This window comes from Kogia breviceps, chromosome 5 (assembly GCF_026419965.1).
Source record: "Kogia breviceps isolate mKogBre1 chromosome 5, mKogBre1 haplotype 1, whole genome shotgun sequence".
NCBI classification, from domain to species: domain Eukaryota; kingdom Metazoa; phylum Chordata; class Mammalia; order Artiodactyla; family Physeteridae; genus Kogia; species Kogia breviceps.
Window position 1 is genome coordinate 7,811,885 of NC_081314.1, and position 21,147 is coordinate 7,833,031.

A 21,147-nucleotide genomic window follows, 5' to 3' on the forward strand; every position below is an offset into this window, starting at 1 on the left:
ATTTAAATATTAATTCATGTCTTCTCTTTTTTTTCTTTGTCAATCATGTTAGAAGTTTCTCAATTTTTTTTCATCTTTTCAAAGAATCAGATTTTGGTTCATTGATATTCTCTGTTGTGTTTTGTTTTCAGTTTCATTTATTTCTGTCCTTGTATTTATTATTTCCATCCTTATATTTATTATTTCCTTATTTCTCCTTGCTTTGGGTTTATTTTTCTTTTAACATGAAAGTTTAGATTATTGGTTTGAAACCTTTCTTCTTTCTAATATAAGCGTTTGATGCTATAAATTTCCCTCTAAGGCCTGCTTTAGTGGCATCTCACAAATTTTTGTGTTACATTTTACTCTTTGTTCAGTTCAAAATATTTTCTAATTTCTCTACAGAGCTCTTCTTTGATTCAGATTATTTAGTGTGTGTTAATTACAAGTATTTGGATATTTTCCTTTAGCTTTCTGTTATTGATATCTCATTTAATTTCATTATGTTCATAGAACATGCTTTGTTTGACTTAAATTCTTTTAAATTCATTAAGAGTTATTTTATCACACAGGATATTTTCTATTTTGGTAAATATTCCATGTGCAGTTGAAACAAATGATCTGCTGTTATTGGATGGAGTGTTCTATAAATATAATTTAGGTCCAGTTGACTGATGGTGTCATTTAGTTCTTCTATATCCTTGCTAATCAATTGCTGACAGAGGAGTCTTGAAGTCTCCAACTCTAATTGTGTATTTATTTCTCTTTTTAGTTCTGGCAGTTTTTACTTCATATATATTAAAAAAAAACTCTACTGGCATATAGTTGACTTACAATGTTTTGTTAGTTTCAGGTGTGTAGCAAAGTGATAAAGTTATACATATACATATATTCATTCTTTTTTAGATTCTTTTCCCTTATAGGTTATCAGAGAATATTGAGTAAAGTTCCCTGGGCTATACAGTATGTGCTTGTTGGTTACTTATCTTATATACAGTAGTGTGTGTATGTTCATCCCAAGCTCCTGATTTATCCCTCCCCCACACGTTTTCCCTTTGGTAACCATAAGTTTGTTTTCAATATCTGTAAGGCTGTTTCTGTTTTGTAAGTAAGTTCATTTGCATCATTTTTAAAAATTAGATTTCACAGATGAGTGATATCAGGATATTTGTTTTTCTCTGTCTGTCTGACTTCACTTGGTATGATAATCTCTAGGTCCATCCATGTTGCTGCAAATGGCATTATTTCATTCCTTTTTATGGCTGAGTAATATTACATTGTGTATGTATGTATGTGTATATATATGTGTGTGTGTGTATATATATATATATATATATATATATATATATATATATATATACACGCACACCACATCTCCTTTACTCATTTTTCTGTTGATGGACATTAAGGTTGCTACCATGTCTTGGCTATTGTAAATAGTGCTGTAATGAACATTGAGGTGCATGTAACTTTTCGAATTATGGTTTTCTCCAGATATATGCCCAGGAGTGGGATTGCTGAATCATATGATAGCTCTATTTTTAGTTTTTTAAGGAACCTCCATACTGTTCTCCATAGTGGCTGTACCAATTTACATTCCCATCAACAGTATTGGAGGGTTCCTTTTTCTTCTCACCCTCTCCAGCATTTATTGTCTGTAGATTTTTTGATGATGGCTATTCTGACTAGTGTGAGGTGATATCTCATTGTAGTTTTGATTTGCATTTCTCTAATAATTAGCTATGTTGAGCATCTTTTCCTGTGCTTTTTGGCCATCTGTATATCTTCCTTGGAGAAATGTCTATTTAGTTCTTCTTCCCATTTTTTTGATTGGGTTGTTTCTTTTTTGAATATTGAGCTGCATGAGCTGTTGTTATATTTTGGAGATTAATCCCTTGTCTGTTGCTTCATTTGTAAATGTTTTCTCCAATTCTGAGGGTTGTCTTTTCATTTTGTTTATAGTTTCCTTTGCTGTGCATAAAGTTTTAAGTTTAATTAGGCCCCATTTGTTTATTTTGGTTTTTATTTTCATTACTCTAGGAGGTGGATCAAAAAAGATCTTGCTGCTGGGCTTCTCTGGTGGCGCATTGGTTGAGAGTCTGCCTGCCGATGCAGGGGATGCGGGTTCATGCCCCAGTCCAGGAAGATCCCACATGCCACGGAGCAGCTGGGCCCATGAACCATGGCCGCTGAGCCTGCATGTATGGAGCCTGTGCTCCACAATGGGAGAGGCCACATCAGTGAGAGGCCCGTGTACCACACACACACACACACACACACACACACACACACAAGATCTTGCTGTAATTTGTCAGAGTGTTCTGCCTGTGTTTTCCTCTAAGAATTTTATAGTATCTGGCCTTATATTTAGGTCTTGAATCCATTTTGAGTTTATTTTTGTGTATGGTGTTAGGGAGTGTTCTAATTTCATTCTTTTACATGTAACTGTGCAGTTTTCCCAACACCACTTATTGAAGAGACTGTTTTCTCCATTGTATATTCGTGCCTCTTTTGTCATAGATTAGGTGACCATAGGTGCTTGGGTTTATCTCTGGACTTTCTACCCTGTTCCATTGATCTATAGTTCTGTTTTTGTACCAATACCATACTGTTTTGAAGACTATAACTTTGTAGTACAGTCTAAAGTCAGGAAGCCTGATTCCTCCCACTCTATTTTTCTTTCTCAAGATTGCTTTGGTTATACAGGGTCCTTTGTGTTTCCATACAAATTGTAAATGTTTTCTTCTAATTTTGTAAAAAATGCTATTGGTAATTTGATAGAGATTGCATTGAATTTGTAGATTGCTTTGGGGAGTATAGTCATTTTCACAATATTAATTCTTCCAACCCATGAACATGGTATATCTCTCTATCTGTTTCTGTCATCTTTGAGTTCTTTTATCAGTATCGTATAGTTTTCCGTGTACAGGTCTTTTGTCTCCTTAGATAGGTTTATTCCTAGATATTTTATTCTTTTTGATGTGATGATAAATGGGATTCTTTCCTTAATTTCTCTTTCTCATCTTTCATTGTTAGTGTATAGGAATGCAAGAGATTTCTGTGTATAAATTTTGTATGCTGCAACTTTACTAAATTCATTAATGAGCTCTGTTATTTTTCTGGTAGCTTCTTTAGGGTTTTCTTTTTTTTTCCCTTTGAATAATCAATGCTTTTTTTTTTTTTGAATTGGAAAGTGATCTTTTTTTTTTTTTTAATTGGGGTATAGTTGTTTTACAATGTTGTATTAGTTTCTACTGTACAGCAAAGTGAAGTAGAGTTCCCTGTGCTATACAGCAGGTTCTTATTAGTTATCTATTTTATACATATTCGTGTATATGTGTGAATCCCAATCTCCTAATTAATCCCACCCTGCCACCCACCCCCACTTTCCCCCCTTGGTGTCCATACGTTTGTTCTCTATAACTCTGTCTGTATTTCTGCCTTGCAAACCGGTTCATCTGTACCATTTTTCTAGATTCCACATATATGTGTTAATATATGATATTTGTTTTTCTCTTTCTGACTTACTTTACTCTGTATGACAGTTTCTAGGTCCATCCATGTCTCTGCAAATGACTCAGTTTCGTTCCTTTTTATGGCTGAGTAATATTCCATTGTATATATGTACCACTTCTTCTTTATCCAGTCATCTGTCAGTGGAAATTTAGGTTGCTTCCATGACCTGGCTGTTGTAAATAGTGCTGCAAAGAACATTGGGGTGCATGTGTCTTTTTGAATTATGGTTTTCTCTGGGCATATGCCAAGTAGAGGGATTGCTGGGTCATATGGTAATTCCATTTTTAGTTTTTTAAGGAACCTCCATACTGTTCTCCAGAGTGGCTGTACCAATTTATATTCCCACCAAGAGCGCAAGAGAGTTCCCTTTTCTCCACACCCTCTCCAGCATTTGTTGTTTGTAGATTTTCTGATGATGCCCATTCTAACCGTTGTGAGGTGATACCCATTGTAGTATTGATTTGCATTTCTCTAATAGTGATGTTGAGCAGCTTTTCATGTATTTGTTGGCATCTGTATATCTTATTTGGAGAAATGTCTATTTAGGTCTTCTGCCCATTTTTTTGGATTGGGTTGTTCGTTTTTTTGATATTGAGCTGCATGAGGTGTTTATATATTTTGGAGGTTCTTTATCCATTGATTCATTTGCAAATAGTTTCTCCCATTCTGAGGGTTGTCTTTTTGTCTTATTTATAGTTTCCTTTGCTGCACAAACATTTTAAGTTTCATTAGGTCCCATTAGTTTATTTTTGTTTTTATTTCCATTACTCTAGGAGGTGGGTCAAAAAAGATCCTGCTGTGATTTATGTCAGAGTGTTCTTCCTATGTTTTCCTCTAAGAGTTTGATAGTGTCCGGTCATACATTTAAGTCTTTAATCCATTTGGAGTTTATTTTTGTGTACGGTGTTAGGGAGTGTTCTAATTTCATTCTTTTACATGTAGTTGTCCAGTTTTCCTAACACCACTTATTGAAGAGACTCTCTTTTCTCCATTGTATACCCTTGCCTCCTTTATCATAGATTAGTTGACCTTAGGTACGTGGGTTTATCTCTGGGCTTTCTATCCTGTTCCATTGATCTATATTTCTGTTTCTGCGACAGTACAAAATTGTCTTGATTACTGCAGCTTTGTAGTATTGTCTGAAGTAAGGGAGCCTGATTCCTCAAGCTCAATTTTTTTTTTTTTTTTTTTTTGCTGTATGCGGGCCTCTCACTGTTGTGGCCTCTCCCGTTGCGGAGCACAGGCTCCGGACGCGCAGGCCCAGCGGCCATGGCTCACGGGCTTAGTTGCTCCGCGGCATGTGGGATCTTCCCGGACCAGGGCACGAACCCGTGTCTCCTGCATCGGCAGGCGGATTCTCAACCACTGCGCCACCAGGGAAGCCCTCAAGCTCAATTTTTTTTCCATCAAGATTGCTTTTGCTATTCGGGGTCTTTTGTGTCTCCATGCAAATTTTAAGATTTTTTGTTGTAGTTCTGTAAAAAATGCCATTGGTAATTTGATAGGGATTGTACTGAATCTGTAGATTGCTTTGGATAGCATAGTCATTTTCACAATATTGATTCTTCCAATCCAAGAACATGGTATATCTCTCCATCTGTTTGTGTCATCTTTGATTTCTTGCATCAGTGTGTTATAGTTTTCTGAGTACAGGTCTTTTACCCACTTAAGGTAGGTTTATTCCTAGGTATTTTGTTATTTTTGTTGCAATGGTGAATGGGATTGTTTCCTTAATTTCTTTTTCTGATCTTTCATTGTTAGTGTATAGAAATGTAACATTAATTTTGTATCCTGCAACTTTACCAAATTATTTTATTAGCTCTCGTTTTCTGGTGGCATCTTTAGGATTATCTATGTATTATCTACATAGATTATCTATGTATAGTATCATGTCATCTGAAAACAGTGACAGTTTCTTCTTTTCCAATTTGTGTTCCTTTTATTTCTTTTTCTTTTCTGATTGCCATGGCTAGGACTTCCAAAGCTATATTGAATAACTGGTGAGAGTGGACTTCCTTGTCTTGTTATTGATTCTAGAGGAAATGCTTTCAGTTTTTCACCATTGAGAATGATGTTTGCTGTGGGTTTGTCATATATGGGCTTTATTATGTTGAGGTAGGTTCCCCTATGCCCACTTTCTGGAGAGTTTTTATCGTGAATAGGTGTTGAATTTTGTCAAAAACTTTTCCTGCAACTATTGAGATAATCATATGGTTTTTATCCTTCAGTTTGTTAATATGGTGTATCACATTGATTGATCTGTGTATATTGAAGAATCCCTGCATCTGTGAGATAAATCCCACTTGATCATGGTGTATGATCCTTTTAATGTGTTGTTGGATTCTGTTTGCTAGTATTTTGTTGAGGATTTTTGTATCTATATTAATCAGTGATATTGGTCTGTAATTTTTTTTTTTGTAATATCTTTTACTGGTTTTGGTATCAGAGTGATGGTCACCTCGTAGAATGAGTTTGTGAGCGTTCCTTTCTCTGCAATTTTTGGAAGAGTTTGAGAAGGATGGGTGTTAGCCCTTCTCTAAATGTTTGATAGAATTCACCTGTGAAGCCATCTGGCCCTGGGCTTTTGTTCTTTAGAAGATTTTTAATCAGTTTCAATTTCAGTACTTGTGATTGGTCTGTTCATAATTTCTGTTTCTTCCTCATTCAGTCTAGGAAAGTTATACCTTTCTAATAATTTGTCATTTTTTTCTTCCAGGTTGGCCATTTTATTGGCATCGAGTTGCTTATAGTAGTCTCTTATGATGATTTGTATTTCTGTGGTGTCTGTTGTAACTTCTCCTTTTTCATTTCTAATTATATTGATTTGAGTCCTCTCTCTCTTTTTCTTGATAAGTCTGGCTAAAAGTTTATCAATATTGTTTATCTTCTCAAAGAACCATCTTTTAATTTTATTGATCTTTGCTATTGTTTTCTTTGTTTTTAGTTCATTTATTTCTGCTCTGATCTTTATGATTTCTTTCCTGCTACTAACTTTGGGTTTTGTTTGTTCTTCTTTCTACAGTTCCTTTAGGTGTAAGGTTAGATTGTTTATTTGAGGTTTTTCTTGTTCCTTGAGTAGGATTGTATTGCTATAAACTTCCCTCTTAGAAATGCTTTTGCTGCATCCCATAGGTTTTAGATCATAATGTTTTCATTGTCATTTCTCTCTAAGTATTTTTTGATTTCTTCTTTGATTTCTTCAGTGATCTCTTGGTTATATAGTAGCATAGTGTTCAGCCTCCATGTCTTTGTATTTTTTACTTGTTTTTTCCTGTAATTTATTTCTAATCTCATAGCATTGTGGCTGAAAAGATGCTTGATATGATTTCAATTTTCTTAAATTTACCGAGGCTTGATTTGTTACCCAAGATGTGATCTATCCTGGAGAATGTTCCATGTGCACTTGGGAAGAAAGTGTAATTTGCTGTTTACAGATGGAATGCCCTATTAATATCAGTTAAATCTGTCTGGTCTGTTGTGTCATTTAAAGCTTCTGTTTCCTTATTAATTTTCTGTCTCAATGATCTGTCCATTGGTGTAAGCGAGGTGTTAAAGTCCTCGACTATTATTGGGTTATTGTCAACTTCCCCTTTCATGGTTGTCAGCATTTGACTTATGTATTGAGGTGCTCCTATGTTGAGTGCATAAACTTTTAGAATTGTTATATCTTCTTGGATTGATTCTGTGATCATTATGTAGTGTCCTTCCTTGTCTCTTGTAGCATTGTTTATTTTAAAGTCTGTCTTATCTGATATGGGCATTGCTACTCCAGCTTTCTTTTGATTTCCATTTTCATGGAATATCTTTTTTCATCCTCTCACTTTCAGTCTGTACCCACTTCCCTAGGTCTGAAGTGGGTCTCTTGTAGACGGGGTCTTCTTTTTGTATCCATTCAGCCAGTCTGTGTCTTTTGGTTGGAGCATTTAATCCATTCACATGTAAGGTAATTATCGATATGTATGTTCCTATTATCATTTTCTTAATTGTTTTGGGTTTGTTTTTGTAGGTTCTTTTCTTCTCTTGTGTTTCCCACTTAGAGAAGTTCCTTTATCATTTGTTGTAGAGCTGGTTTGGTGGTGCTGAATTATCTTAGCTTTTGCTTGCCTTTAAAGCTTTTGATTTCTCCATTGACTCTGAATGAGATCCTTGATGGGTTGAGTAATCTTGGTTGTAACTTATTCCTTTTCATCACTTTAAATACATCATGCCACTCCCTTCTGGCTTGCAGAGTTTCTGCTGAGAAATCAGCTGTTAACCTTATGGGAGTTTCCTTGTATGATGTTTGTCATTTTTCCCTTGTTGCTTTTAATAATTTTTCTTTGTCTTTAATTTTTGTCAATTTGATTACTATGTGTCTTAGCATGTTGCTTCTTGGATTTATCCTTCCTGGGACTCTCTGCACTTCCTGGACTTTGGTGGCTATTTCCTTTACCATGTTAAGGAAGTTTTCGACTGTCACCTCTTGAAATATTTTCTTGGGTCCTTTCTCTCTCTCTTCTCCTTCTGGGACCCCTATAATGCAAATGTTGGTGCATTTGATATTGTCCGAGAGGTCTCTTCAGCTGTCTTCATTTCTCTTTTGTCTTTATTCTGTTCCATGGCAGTGATTTCCACCATTCTGTCTTCCAGGTCACTTATCCATTCTTCTGCCTCAGTTATTCTGCTATTGATTCCTTCTAGTGTATTTTTCATTTCACTTACTGTATTGTTCATCTGTGTTTGTTATTTATTTCTTCTAGTCTTTGTTAAACATTTCTTGCATCTTCTTAATCTTTGCCTCCATTCTTTTTCTGAGGTCCTGGATTATCTTCACTATCATTATTGTGAATTATTTTTCTGGATGATTCCCTATCTCCACTTCATTTAGTTATTTTTCTCGGGTTTTATCTTGTTCCTTCATCTGGGACAGAGTCTTCTGCCTTTTCATTTTGTCTATTTTTCTGTGATTGTGGTGTTTGTTCTGCAGCCTGCAGGGATTGTAGTTCTTGCTTCTGCTGTCTGCCCTCTGGTGGATGAAGCTTTCTGAGAGGCTTGTGCAAGTTTCCTGATGGGAGGGAATGGTGGTGGGTAGAGCTGGGTTGCTCTGGTGGGCAGAGCTCAGTAAAAGTTTAATCCGTTTGTCTGCTGATGGGAGGGGCTGAGTTCCCTCCCTGTTGGTTGTTTGGCGTGAGGAGACCCAGTACTGTAGCCTACATGCTCTTTGGTGGGGCTAATGGTGGACTCTGGGAGGGCTCACACCAAGGAGTACTTCCCAGAACTTTTGCTGCCAGTGTCCTTGTCCCCGTGGTGAGCCACAGCAGCCCCCTCCACCTCTGCAGGAGACCCTCCAACACTAGCAAGTAGGTCTGGCTCAGTCTCCCCTGGGGTCACTGCTCCTTCCCTTGGGTCCTGATGCACACACTACTTTGTGTGTTCCCTCCAAGAGTGGAATCTCTGTTTCCCCCAGTCCTGTCGAAGTCCTGCAGTCAAATTCCGCTAGCCTTCAAAGTCTGATTCTCTGGGAATTCCTCCTCCCGTTGTCAGACCCCCAGGTTGGGAAGCCTGACGTAGGGCTCAGAACCTTCCCTCCAGTGGGTGGACTTCTGTGGTATAATTGTTCCCCAGTTTGTGATTTGCCCACCCAGTGGTTATGGGATTTGATTTTATCAAGATTGTGCCCCTCCTTCCATCTCATTGAGGCTTCTCTTTTGTCTTTTGAGGATTTTCTATGTATAGTATCATGTCAACAGCAAACAGTGACAGTTTTACTTTTCCAATTTGGATTCCTTTTATTACTGTTTCTTCTCTGATTGCTGTGTCTTGGCCTTCCAAAACTTTGTTGAATACAAGTGGTGACAATGGGTGCTTCAAGTGTTTTTAAGCTCTGTTTTCACATATACTCACTTTAAGATTGTTGTGTCTTTTTGGTGAATTGACTCTTTTTCATTTTGTAATGTTCATCTTTGTCCTTGGTAACTTTCTTTGTTGCAAGGTGAACTCTGTCTGATATTAACCTAAACACTCTGCTTTTCTTTCAGTGTGTATGGCATGCATGGTATCTCTTTACCCATCCTTGTACTTTTAAGTTACCTCTATCATTACAGTTGAAGTAAATTTCTTGTAGATAGCATATAGTTGGATCATTTTTAAAAAATCATTCTTCCATTCTCTCCTTTACATTTACATGTACTCTGGCTATGTGCATTTAATGTAATTTTATTTGTTTGGAATTTTGTCTGTCACTTAATTTTGTTCAATTCCTCTGTTTCCTCTTCATTACCTCCTATTGGGTTATTCTGAACATGTTTTTTTACTATTCCATTTAAATGTCTCTATTATATTTTGACTATTTTTCTTTTTATATTTTCTTTAGTGGATGCCCTAGGGATTACAGTATAAATACTTAATTTTCACTGTCTACTTAGAATAAATATCTATTTAACATGGAATATAGAAACCTTACTATAGTAAAGATAAAGACTATCTTCCCCCCTCTCTGTTGGAATTGCTCTTTGTATTACACCTACATATTAAAAACCTTTTCAAACCATGTTGTAATTTTTTTTGCTTTCAACTTTTATTCATATTTGAAAGAATTCAATAGAAGGATAGTCTGTTTACCCAGATACATACCACTTGTTCTCATTTCATTTTTGATGTTACAGTACATTTCTGGTATCCTATCCCTTAGGCTGAGATGAATTATTTAGCAAGTCCTTTAGAGCAGGTCATATGGCAACAAAATCTTAGTCTTCCTTTATTTCCCATTTATTCCTGATGGATATTTTTGATGTATATAGAATTCTGGGTTGATAGTTCATCTTTTTCAGCACTTTAAAAACATTGTTTCACTTCCTTCTGATCACCACTACTTCTGATGTGAACTCTGAAGCCACTTGAATCCTTATTCCCCTATCATTTTTCTGTCACTTTTCTTTGATTGTATTCAAGGTTTTTTTCTTTGCCTTCAGTAATTATGATGTATACAATTGTGGATTTGTTTTTATCCTCTTGTGGTGTACTACGATTCTGGAATCTGTAGCTTTATGTCTTTCACTAAATTTAGGAAGTTTTCAATCATTATTTTATCAAAAAAATGTTTGCATTATACTTTATCTTGTCTTCTTATCAGGTTTCAGTAACACAAATGTTTTACTTTTTGGTAAGGCCCAACAGTCCCTGAGACTGTTCCTTTCTTATAATGTTTTTATGTTTGTTTTTCAGATTTAATACTTTTTACTGATCTATTTTCAAATTTCAGTGATTCTTCTGTCATATCCATCTGCTATTGAGCCCATCAATTGGGTGTTTTATATGTTATTGTAATTTTCAGTTCTAAAATTCCCCTTTGTTTCTCCTTTATTTCTTTTATTTCTTTGCTGAGACTTTCTATTTGCTTAAAGGGTTCATCCTTACCTCTTGGAGTATGATTATAATAGGTGATTTAAAGTGCTTGTTATATTATTTCAACATTTGTCTCATCCTGTGTTGTTGTCTGATGATTCACTTTTCTCAAGCAAGTTGAGATTTTCCTGATTCTTATATGCCAAGTAGTTTTTTATTGTACCTTGGCCATTTTGAATACTGTTACTGGATTTTAGGTCTAATTTTAATCCTACATAAAATGTTGATGTTTTTGTTTTGCAGACTCTTGACATAATTCAGTTTAAGCCACAAGTTCCACCCAGTCTCTGTGGATGGCAGTTTCAATATAAGTTCTGTTCTTAAAGATTTTTCAGTGTTATTTGGATTTGTCTTTTGTGTGTGTCACCCATTGGCCAATCTGGAACTTGAGCAATGGTCTTTATGTTCAGTTTTCAAGGTTTTTGGTGTCCTGAATAGCATCAGATTCACATGTGTAAAGCTCAAGGTTAAGCCACATTCATAAAGAGCTTTTTGGATTTCTCCCCCTTGGGCTCCCCTTTCCCTGGCTCCACCCTTTCCACAGTTTCTTCTGATTCTCTGAGACTTCTCTTTTTGGTTATGTCACTAGAAAGCTGATACTTCATTTACTCTGCTCTGTACTTTTCATGACTGTGCCCATTTCTTGCAATGACAGAAAAGAAAAAAATAAAGGAAGTTCTCCCCATGCACATTCCTCAGATAGTAGAGGAAGGTTCTTTTCCATCAGAGTTTTAGGCTACTGCAAACCTCCATATGCACCACTGTCATTGCTGCCTCTTAAGTTCTAGAGAATGGGGAGAAGTGGGAAAAATAAAAATATGGGAAAATTTCCTCACCCTCTCTGAGAATTAAGAGACTCCTTTTCTGCTCTTTGTACCAGAATTGGAGAGCTTCTTTTAGCTTCTTCCCTGTATGTGCCAATGTCCACTTCATGTTCAAACTGTGTTGAGTTCAGACTGGTAGTTACTATTAGGGAAAAATAAGGTAAATTCACTGCCAGTTTGAAGGTACTTCTATTTGGTATTCTTCCCCAGTGTGCCTGGTACTATTTACTTTTCAGAGCTTTAAGATGTTCCATGCATTCTGTTTAAGTTTTATAGCTGCATTCAGAGAAGGAGACAGGATGAAGTGTGTTTATTCCATCTTAACTAAAATCGAAAGTCTCTATCCTATTTAATTAAATTTCGAGATAAGAATGAAAAGAATCTTCCAAGAAAAGAAGCACTGTGACCATTTAAAAATTGAGTACAACCTATTCAGTCAACCAGTTTCAGGCCATTGTGAGTGTTTCAGTTTTATTGTGTTGGAGGGAACAAAGTCAAGTCTCGCAGGATATATACTTCAAGGAAGAAACTTAAATGTAGCCATTCCCTATTTATCTGCTACCTCTTCTATTGGTAGAAAGCTCCAGATGGCTTCATTGTAGAGTATGAGAGTGAACTAAGATAAGGGAATGTCAGAACCCAAGCACAGGTCCTGCTAGAAATAATCAGAATGCTTTTCTAATCCTGGCATGAAAAATACATGTCCAAAGCTATAACAATGAGATTATTCCATATAATAATTCATCAAAAATCACACAGCCTCATTGTTTGAGCACCAGAATTCAACCAGTATGTGAAGAAAGTTAGATGTTGAGGTAAACTCCAAGCTTTCTGTGTGTTTCTGCACAAGACTGTTTTCATGTTTCTCTATTATTTCAGAGCTTATAGTGGCTCCCCACATCACTTTGACTAGATATCAAAGCCACTTCCTAACTCTCAGTGCCAGGTTCATTTCTCTCACCTCTTACAGTCCTCCTCAGAGGACTTTTATCAGTCTTGCTTTGTGTCTTTTGCTATTTCATACACTGATTTAGCAACAACCTGATTCTTTAAAGGGATTATCCTATTAAATTAGTATTTTAAGTATAGTTTACTTATTTAATAGACTGACCATAAGTAACACCAAACTTTTTCATATAATTTTTATCCATTTATGTGAATAATGTCATTTAACTTATTGGTAAGTCTACAACTATCTCTGTTGGTTAACTTTCTTACTTCAAAGCACACAGATGCTAACAGATGTGACTTTTTGCTTTTTCCAAATTCATATCTGAATATTTATTACATGCCTTTGAATTTCTTTCCATTCCTTGGTGAGAGAGTATCGGGAGGAGGAACCCATATTAATTAATATTAATCATCGTATTAATATACACATTCATTTTTGCTTTTTTTCTCGAATTTTAGTGAAAGATATAACACTCATCCTTTCCAAAGCTACTTCCTCACATTAGCTATGAATGCCATTTCCTCTTAACTTATCAGGAGCCCTAGTTAATCATTTGCTGCCTTTCTCCTACTCTTAATCTCTCTCTCCCTCTACATTGGCTCTACCTGCTCAAGTATAGAGCCTGCTTAAAAATATCTTCCTTCTACACAGTTATTGGTATCCCTTCAGTTACTGCTGTTTCTTTCATTGAGAATGTTGACATTTGCTGTTTTACATTCTAATTTCCTATAAATTTAAAAATCCATTGCCACGTTCCTCTACAATCAGGCAATTAGCAATGGCTCTTGCCAAAATCACTGATAATCAATAATCACATTTTTATCCAGTTTTTATACTCTAAAGCTTGGTTGGCCACTCCTTACTATTATAAACTCATTTCTATGAACTTATATGTTACCATAGTCTCTTGGTTTTCCCCTGGTCTGACTACTGTTTGTATACATTTTGGGCTCTAATTTTCCCACTTTAATAATAGTTTACTCCTGTCTCATGGCTTCAGGTATCATATATGCATGACTCTTAAATCTATATCTGTAGTCCATTACAAGGGAGGGGTAGAGGGGAGGGAGAGAGTGAGACATTTGGTTTTCTACTGGACATTACCCTTTGGCTATTCCATGGGCACTTCAAATTCAATGTGTTCAAAACTGAGCTCATGCTCATCCTAATAGTATGTGCTTTGTCCTCTATTCACGATCTCAGTGAACACTTACAATCGCACGTTGTTCAAAATCTGCATTCTCTCATACCTCCACAGTTAATCAGCAACCAAATCCTAACAATTCTATTTTTAATGATCTTTTGACTCTTTTTCTTCTTAATCCCATGGCTATTTTCTTTGTCCGGGCCTCTACAGTTTCTTCTTTAAATTACAGCATTAGTCTCCTTACTGGCCTTCTGGTCTCTAGTTTTGATCTTCTTCAGTCCATTGGCCACATTGCAGCCTTAGTGATTTTTCTAAACAGAAAAATGGATCATATGATTCCTTTGTTTAAAACCTTTCAATGATCTCCCCAAACATTCAGAATAAAATTATGGTTTCTTAGTGTAATATACAAGGCCTCCCCTGATCTAATACCACCATTTTCTTTAGGAAGCCTCCTTTGATTTGCCTTCATCCTTACCCAACCTCTCTACCAGCCCCTCCCCACAATATGGACTAGGTCCTTATGTTTTACAATCCTACAGTATAACTCTCTGTGCCATCACAGCCCCCATCACATGGTATTGCCACTAGCTATTTTTTTATTGCCATTTAAATAATGCCTATGTCTGATTAATCTTTATATTGCAATGTCCATTCTGGGACATCAATCCCTGGAACACTGGGATGTTTATTGAATGCATGTATGAAAGAATGAGTGAAAAATTTTGAAATCCAAATTGAAGAATTTAAACTCTTGAGCAGGGAAATGGCATGAAAATCACTGAAGAACATTAGATGAATAGTGGATAAGGTAAAGATATCCGGAAGTGTGTAGAGATGGTGAGATAACTGATAACCACAGGCTTTTTGTAACAGGTATGCTGTCAAAAAGATCTAAAATGGTAGGTTGGGTGACATGCAAAATAACTAATAATTCCTTTTAAACTTAAATTATTAAAGCCCTAGAATGAATTATGTCATTGGCCTCAGAAAAGATTACAGAATCAAATTGCCATATTCTCAAAGCAGTATGTATCCAAAATTTCATATATTTATATATATATATACACACATATGTAAACATATGTATACACACATATATATAATTTTTATATCAATTTCATATATTTTAATATATGTCATAATTAACATTGGGGTGCAAAGAAAACCAATTATACTTAAGCTGTATAAATCTTATGTAGTTGTAATTTGTTCAAAACAAGCTTCTTTCTTTTATGTTTTAATTTTTCCCTATTGGATCTTCTAGCTGAAGGCCTAGAAGTTGCCTGTTTGTTTTATCTGTGGTGTAAGCTCTATTTTCTTCATATGTGCTTGCCAAATGCTGCCATGACTGTGCTTTTAAAATTAAACACCTTGCTTATTTGGTTCATATCAATAGAAAGCTTAGAATAACTAAACTCCTTATGAAGTCAAGTTCAGAAAACTAGTATTTATTTTCTTTAAACAGCCTAGAAATGCAATATGCTATTTTGTTGCAGGTATAAATTTGAACAATATGATATTTATTTTCAAATTCTATTATGCTTCAAACAATTTTAAATATTTCAAAAACTATGGATTTTACTGTTCTAAATTAAACAAGTACCACAAAAATTTTTTACCAGTATTTGTGCCAATAGAAAACAATAGGTATTGCCTATCACTCTCCAATTCTCATTGGTGAGTTTAGAAGCTACTTTTTAATCTTTATTTTGGTTAGAGATACTCTAGCATGTGATTTAAAAAAATAGATTTAACTTAAGCAAAAGAAGCTTCTTTTATGTTAACCTATTTATTTTGCTTTTCAACTGTTAAAGTGCTTTCCCTCCTTCTTAATCCATATAAAACTATTAAGATTTTTTAAATGACTCATATTCTATCTGCAGGCTGATTATTTAGTTCAGTAAGCAATAAAAAGCATTAACAGTCTCATATAATCCCAAGAGTTCCCTAATAGGCAATGAGCACAACATTCTTGTGAATGATTTTTACTAACCAGTCTTTACAGTGATGTTGGATTTTGTGGTTACCACTTATTACCACTTATAAACAATATCTACATTACTTTCAAAGGCAAATAAGAGTTTGAACTTTATTTTACCTATTACATCATGATGAATTATTTTCTTCTTCTAAGAGAAGTAATATTCCTCTGAATATTTTTAGTATCATGTTGTTAAACTATAAACTTGCTATTGAATTACTCTACAAAAACTTTTCTTAAAACTATTTTGTTTTAAAGCACACATACAGAAAAACACACAAATGTATGGTTTAATGGATTCTTTTAAGGTGCTACATCATTTTAACAACTACCCAGGTCAAGAACTAGAATTTTACAACTTACTGCAGAAGCTCCTCAGTTGCTAACTGCTAGTCATAGACCCTTCCCTCTCCCAAAAGGAGCTACTCTTTTGAGTTTTATAGTCACCATTTCCTTATAGTTTTACCACTGAAGTATTCATCCTTGACATTATAGTTTAATCTTGCACAATAAAAAAATTAAGTTTTTAATAAAGTCTCATTTAATCTACATGTTCTTTCATCTTTTCCTTTTCTTTATAATTTATAAAGAAATTTATAATTTCTTTATTGAATAATAATTTATTTGTTGAATAACTTTGGGAAACATTGACTGCAATTCTATAAATTCTTCTGCTCTACATATTCCCTGAAACTTAGTAGCTGGATTCAGAGGCTTGATCAGACTCAGGTTTGCTACTTTTGTGTTTTCTTTCAAGAGGCACTTAATGCTGTTTTTCCCTCTTTTCCCGATGTTAGCTGCTGTTGATGCTCAGTGCCTAGACCTATTCATTTATTGGGGGTTGCAAACAGTGATATTCTAGTTCTATCATTCCTTTTTCAAATATTAGGTGTATACAATAGATACTTTCTCTGACCTATTTGGTTACCTAGTAGAACATTTCATACAGGAGTCAGGATAAATGCTTGATTCTCTTCAGTTGTCAGTTTTCAAGATAATGAGTTGACTCCCTATTACCCTCAGAAAATGACCTATTAATATATTTTAAAAATTATTTTAAACTCATAGATTAAAACATCTTTATTTCAATTGAAATTATTCTTTTTGAAGCTCAAATTATTGCATCATTGGCCAGTGGGAGCCTCTTGAAGTTAGCACCTGAGTCCTTTGACATGGTCCTAATAGTCTTAATTTCTTCTTCATCCAATATAATGATGTTCCAGGTTCACCTTCCCCAGACCTGGAATGACTCATTTCTCTAAGAAGTACTAGTTTCTCTTAGAAGTAAATAATAGTATAAGATCATTATCTGGACACTAGGGAAACATAGTTATTTTTCTAGGCTTCTTCAGTAGAGAAAACTAGTATAGTTTACACTCACACTATTTTTCTCTCACTCACGCAGACATATTCTACAGTACTGCATATGAATTCATATTGACATTTTCTATTCAAATTTAGGATTATAGATTTTTAAAATATGTAACCTCCTTTATGTTTTACATTCTTACTCCAAACTAAGAATCCTTTTTGTCAAAGACACAAGAGGACTTGAGGATATGGGGAGGGGGAAGGGTAAGCTGGGACAAAGTGAGAGAGTGGCATGGACATATATACACTACCAAACGTAAAACAGATAGCTAGTGGGAAGCAGCCGCATAGCACAGGGAGATCAGCTCGGTGCTTTGTGACCACCTAGAGAGGCAGGACAGGGAGGGTGGGAGGGAGATGCAAGAGGGAAGAGATATGGGAACATATGTATATGTATAACTGATTCACTTTGTTATAAAGCAGAAACTAACACACTTTTGTAAAGCAATTATACTCCAATAAAGATGTTAAAAAAAAAAAGACACAAGATGATAGAATTAGAATAACCTATAAATACTTTAGCCTTTGATATGTATTCTTTCGGGAACAACTAAAACAATAATCTCTCTTTAGGTATGTTACTATTTACATGTTCTAGGAAAGAACTGCATTAAATTTGTCCTATGTTTCTTTGTCAATTTCCTATAATTTTATTATTTGAGTTATTTTATATTTTAGCTCAAGGCAAATTTTGCCATCTTCCCAGATAGCACCTTCTTCTTTGGCCTTCTCACTCTTCAGTTTCTTCAATGTGTTAGCCCCAAGAGGTTTTTCTATAACCCTATAAGAAGCATTTCCTCTATCATGTCATCACTTTAGGGTCTGTTTCCCAAATAAATATTGATTGGTACCTGTGTATGCTTTACTGAGTACTGGATAGTCAAATAAATTCATTAGAAGTGAGTTCTGTCACTGTGACCAGCAGGTGTTAAGCAAGTAGAAGAATTAAATGATTGTGAAATAAAATCCTTTGTTATCGCACAACTAGTGGCTTTTGTTTAACTCAGGAAAGAGAGAGTCCTATTAGTTGATAAAAAATAGACGTCATTGAGAAAAATACTATTGGAATACCCTTTTCCCCCTGCAGTGGTGGGCTTTCCTAAATCTTTGCATTTCAGCATATTTATTTAATTTCTTAATGGACATGACTTGGTTGTATTATTCACAAAATAAAGAAAAATAAATAATGAAAGTAACAGGATCTTTCCATTTGTTATTACAATTATCCAGAAGCATTCCCATCATAAAAGTTCTGCATAACAGTTGTGACCAGTTGACTTCTATAGAGACAAAGAGGTTATTTCCATTTTCTAACATAAGGACTGCTTTTCTTCATAAAAATCCAATTAAGATCACTTTGACAATCAACTCTGGACTGATGACTCTTTTGCAATTTAGATCTTCAGTATTTTTAAGTTGAACTTTCTGTTCTGAATTGAAAATAAAATTGTGTTTGAAGCTGTCAGAAAATGGTACATTTTAATGTAAATATGTCTTGAAGTTGTTTTTAGAGCCTTGGCTAAGTCTTTAAATTAGGCATATAGTATGACTTCTAATGCTAAAATTTTAAACATTTCTATTACATCAAATAGAGAGTGACTGGGACTGTACTTGCAACTACTGTAGAAATTTGTTTTGAATAATAACATTTGCCTAAGAAAAAATGTAGAGGGCTTCCCTGGTGGCGCAGTGGTTGAGAGTCCGCCTGCCGATGCAGGGGACGCGGGTTCGTGCCCCGGTCCGGGAAGATCCCACGTGCCGCGGAGCGGCTGGGCCCGTGAGCCATGGCCACTGAGCCTGCGCGTCCGGGGCCTGTGCTCCGCAACGGGAGAGGCCACGGCAGTGAGAGGCCCACGTACCGCAAAAAAAAAAAAAAAAAACAAAAAAAAAACAATCAACTAATCATTCCATAAAATGTATACTGCTGGTGTCAAAGTAACATTGCCATTTCAGTAAACTCTCCCATAATATTACAACATCACACATTATTTCTCTCTCTCTTTTAAAGAAAACCCTGGTAGTTCCATTATTTTAAAAGGAAATACTGGTGAATGAATGATGAAAGGAATTTTCAAATACCACAGTGAGTTCAAAAATTTGGGTGATGGATTTGAGATGGGTAAAATATAATTAAAAGAGTTATCAGGAGGTGTGCCAACAACTGCTTGGTGGTGAGTAGACATTATCAAAGATGGATAAAATTGCAATTAAGTGATGATTGATTAGTGTGGAAAAGCGTAATTTCTTTCATCTTTTCGGTTTTTGTGATAAACAATTTCTAGTTATCACAAAGTATAAGGAATGTTTTGGGACTTATATTGGATGTGACATCAGCAATTAGCTGAGCCTCTAATTTCTCAGTTGACATAAATGAGGTCCAGGAAACTGTGGTGACTTCCCGAAGGTCACACAGGTAGTTAGAGACATGATTAGCAACCAGGATATCTGACTTTCCCTTTCAGTGTTATTTTTCTAGGACCTGTCTGCCTCTTAAAGATGTTTCTGCAGACTCAAAACACTGTGGGTGACACAGATCGATGTAGGCACAGGTAGGAATCAAGCCAGGCGTGAGACAGGAGGGACTAACAAAGTCCTCAGGAAATGTGACAGTACTTGCCCTCTTTGAAAGCATTAGGTTTCAAATATTTAAAGCATTATGCTGTTCAACTGAAATATGCCTACAGGCCAGCCAGTTATCTTTTTGTTACTCCGGGGGTTTCATTTTTTAGCTGCTTAGATATATTCAGTATCTAAAATGGGTTCATATAGATGTGTTTATAAACAGTAATACAATTTCAATTAGAGGTTAGACATTTTTTTGCTGTGGAATACATTGTAAATGGAAGGTTTTATAAAGAGCGCTGAGTAGATGACAGTGTACCCATTCACTGATAGGATTTCTTTCTTTCTTTGATAGCTTTGGAGGCATTTTAGGAAGTCTGTTTAATCCATCCAGTCAGTCAGGAGTCTCAAGAGTTGATCACTTTGCTGTAGGGCTGTGTGGTACCTTGCCAAGATGGAAAACTTCCTGTTTTTCAATGTTATAGAAAACAAAGCTTTAATGGTTGAGAACCTGCCTACAGAAAGTAAATAATGGCTCTGCATATGTTTTGCTAGCTACTTTTATAATTTGAATTTCCTATGCAAATACAAACACTTTAAGAGTCCAGAGTCCAATAATCAAAACCAACCCTCAATATATTTAACCCTCATGTCAAAACTTTAGAATCTGTTTAAATCTATTTCCACTATGAGACATGTCCTTATTATAACATATAACCTCTGTGTTGATGCAAATTCCAAATATTTTTTCACCAGTGCTTTTATTCCAGAATAAGCAAAAAGGAAGAGAGAGGTACGATGATATATGTTTAGTGAGTTTATTGACCTTTTTTTTAAACATCATTATTGGAGTATAATTGCTTTACAATGGTGTGTTAGTTTCTGCTTTATAACAAAGTGCATCAGTTATACATATACATATATCCCCATATCTCTTCCCTCTTGCATCTCCCTCCCACCCTCCCTGTCCTGCCTCTCTAGGTGGTCACAAAGCACCGAACTGATCTCCCTGTGCTATGCGGCTGCTTCCCACTAGCTATCTATTTTACATTTGGTAGTGTATATATGTCCATGCCACTCTCTCACTTTGTCCCAGCTTACCCTTCCCCCTCCCCGTGTCCTCAAGTCCATTCTCTAGTTGGTCTGCGTCTCTGTTCCTGTCTTGTCCCTAGGTTCTTCATGACCTTTTTTTTTAGATTCCATATATATGCGTTAGCATACGGTATTTGTTTTTCTCTTTCTGACTTACTTCACTCTGTATGACAGACTCTAGATCCATCCACCTCAGAGCTTATTAACATTTATTATTTACTTATGTACAAGACTTTGGAGGTGTAAAGCAGTATGTTAAAGGAGTTAAAGAGTGGACTCTTGGTTGGGGAGATGACATGAACTCACAGAAAAAAACAGCAATAGATGCTCGTGAATC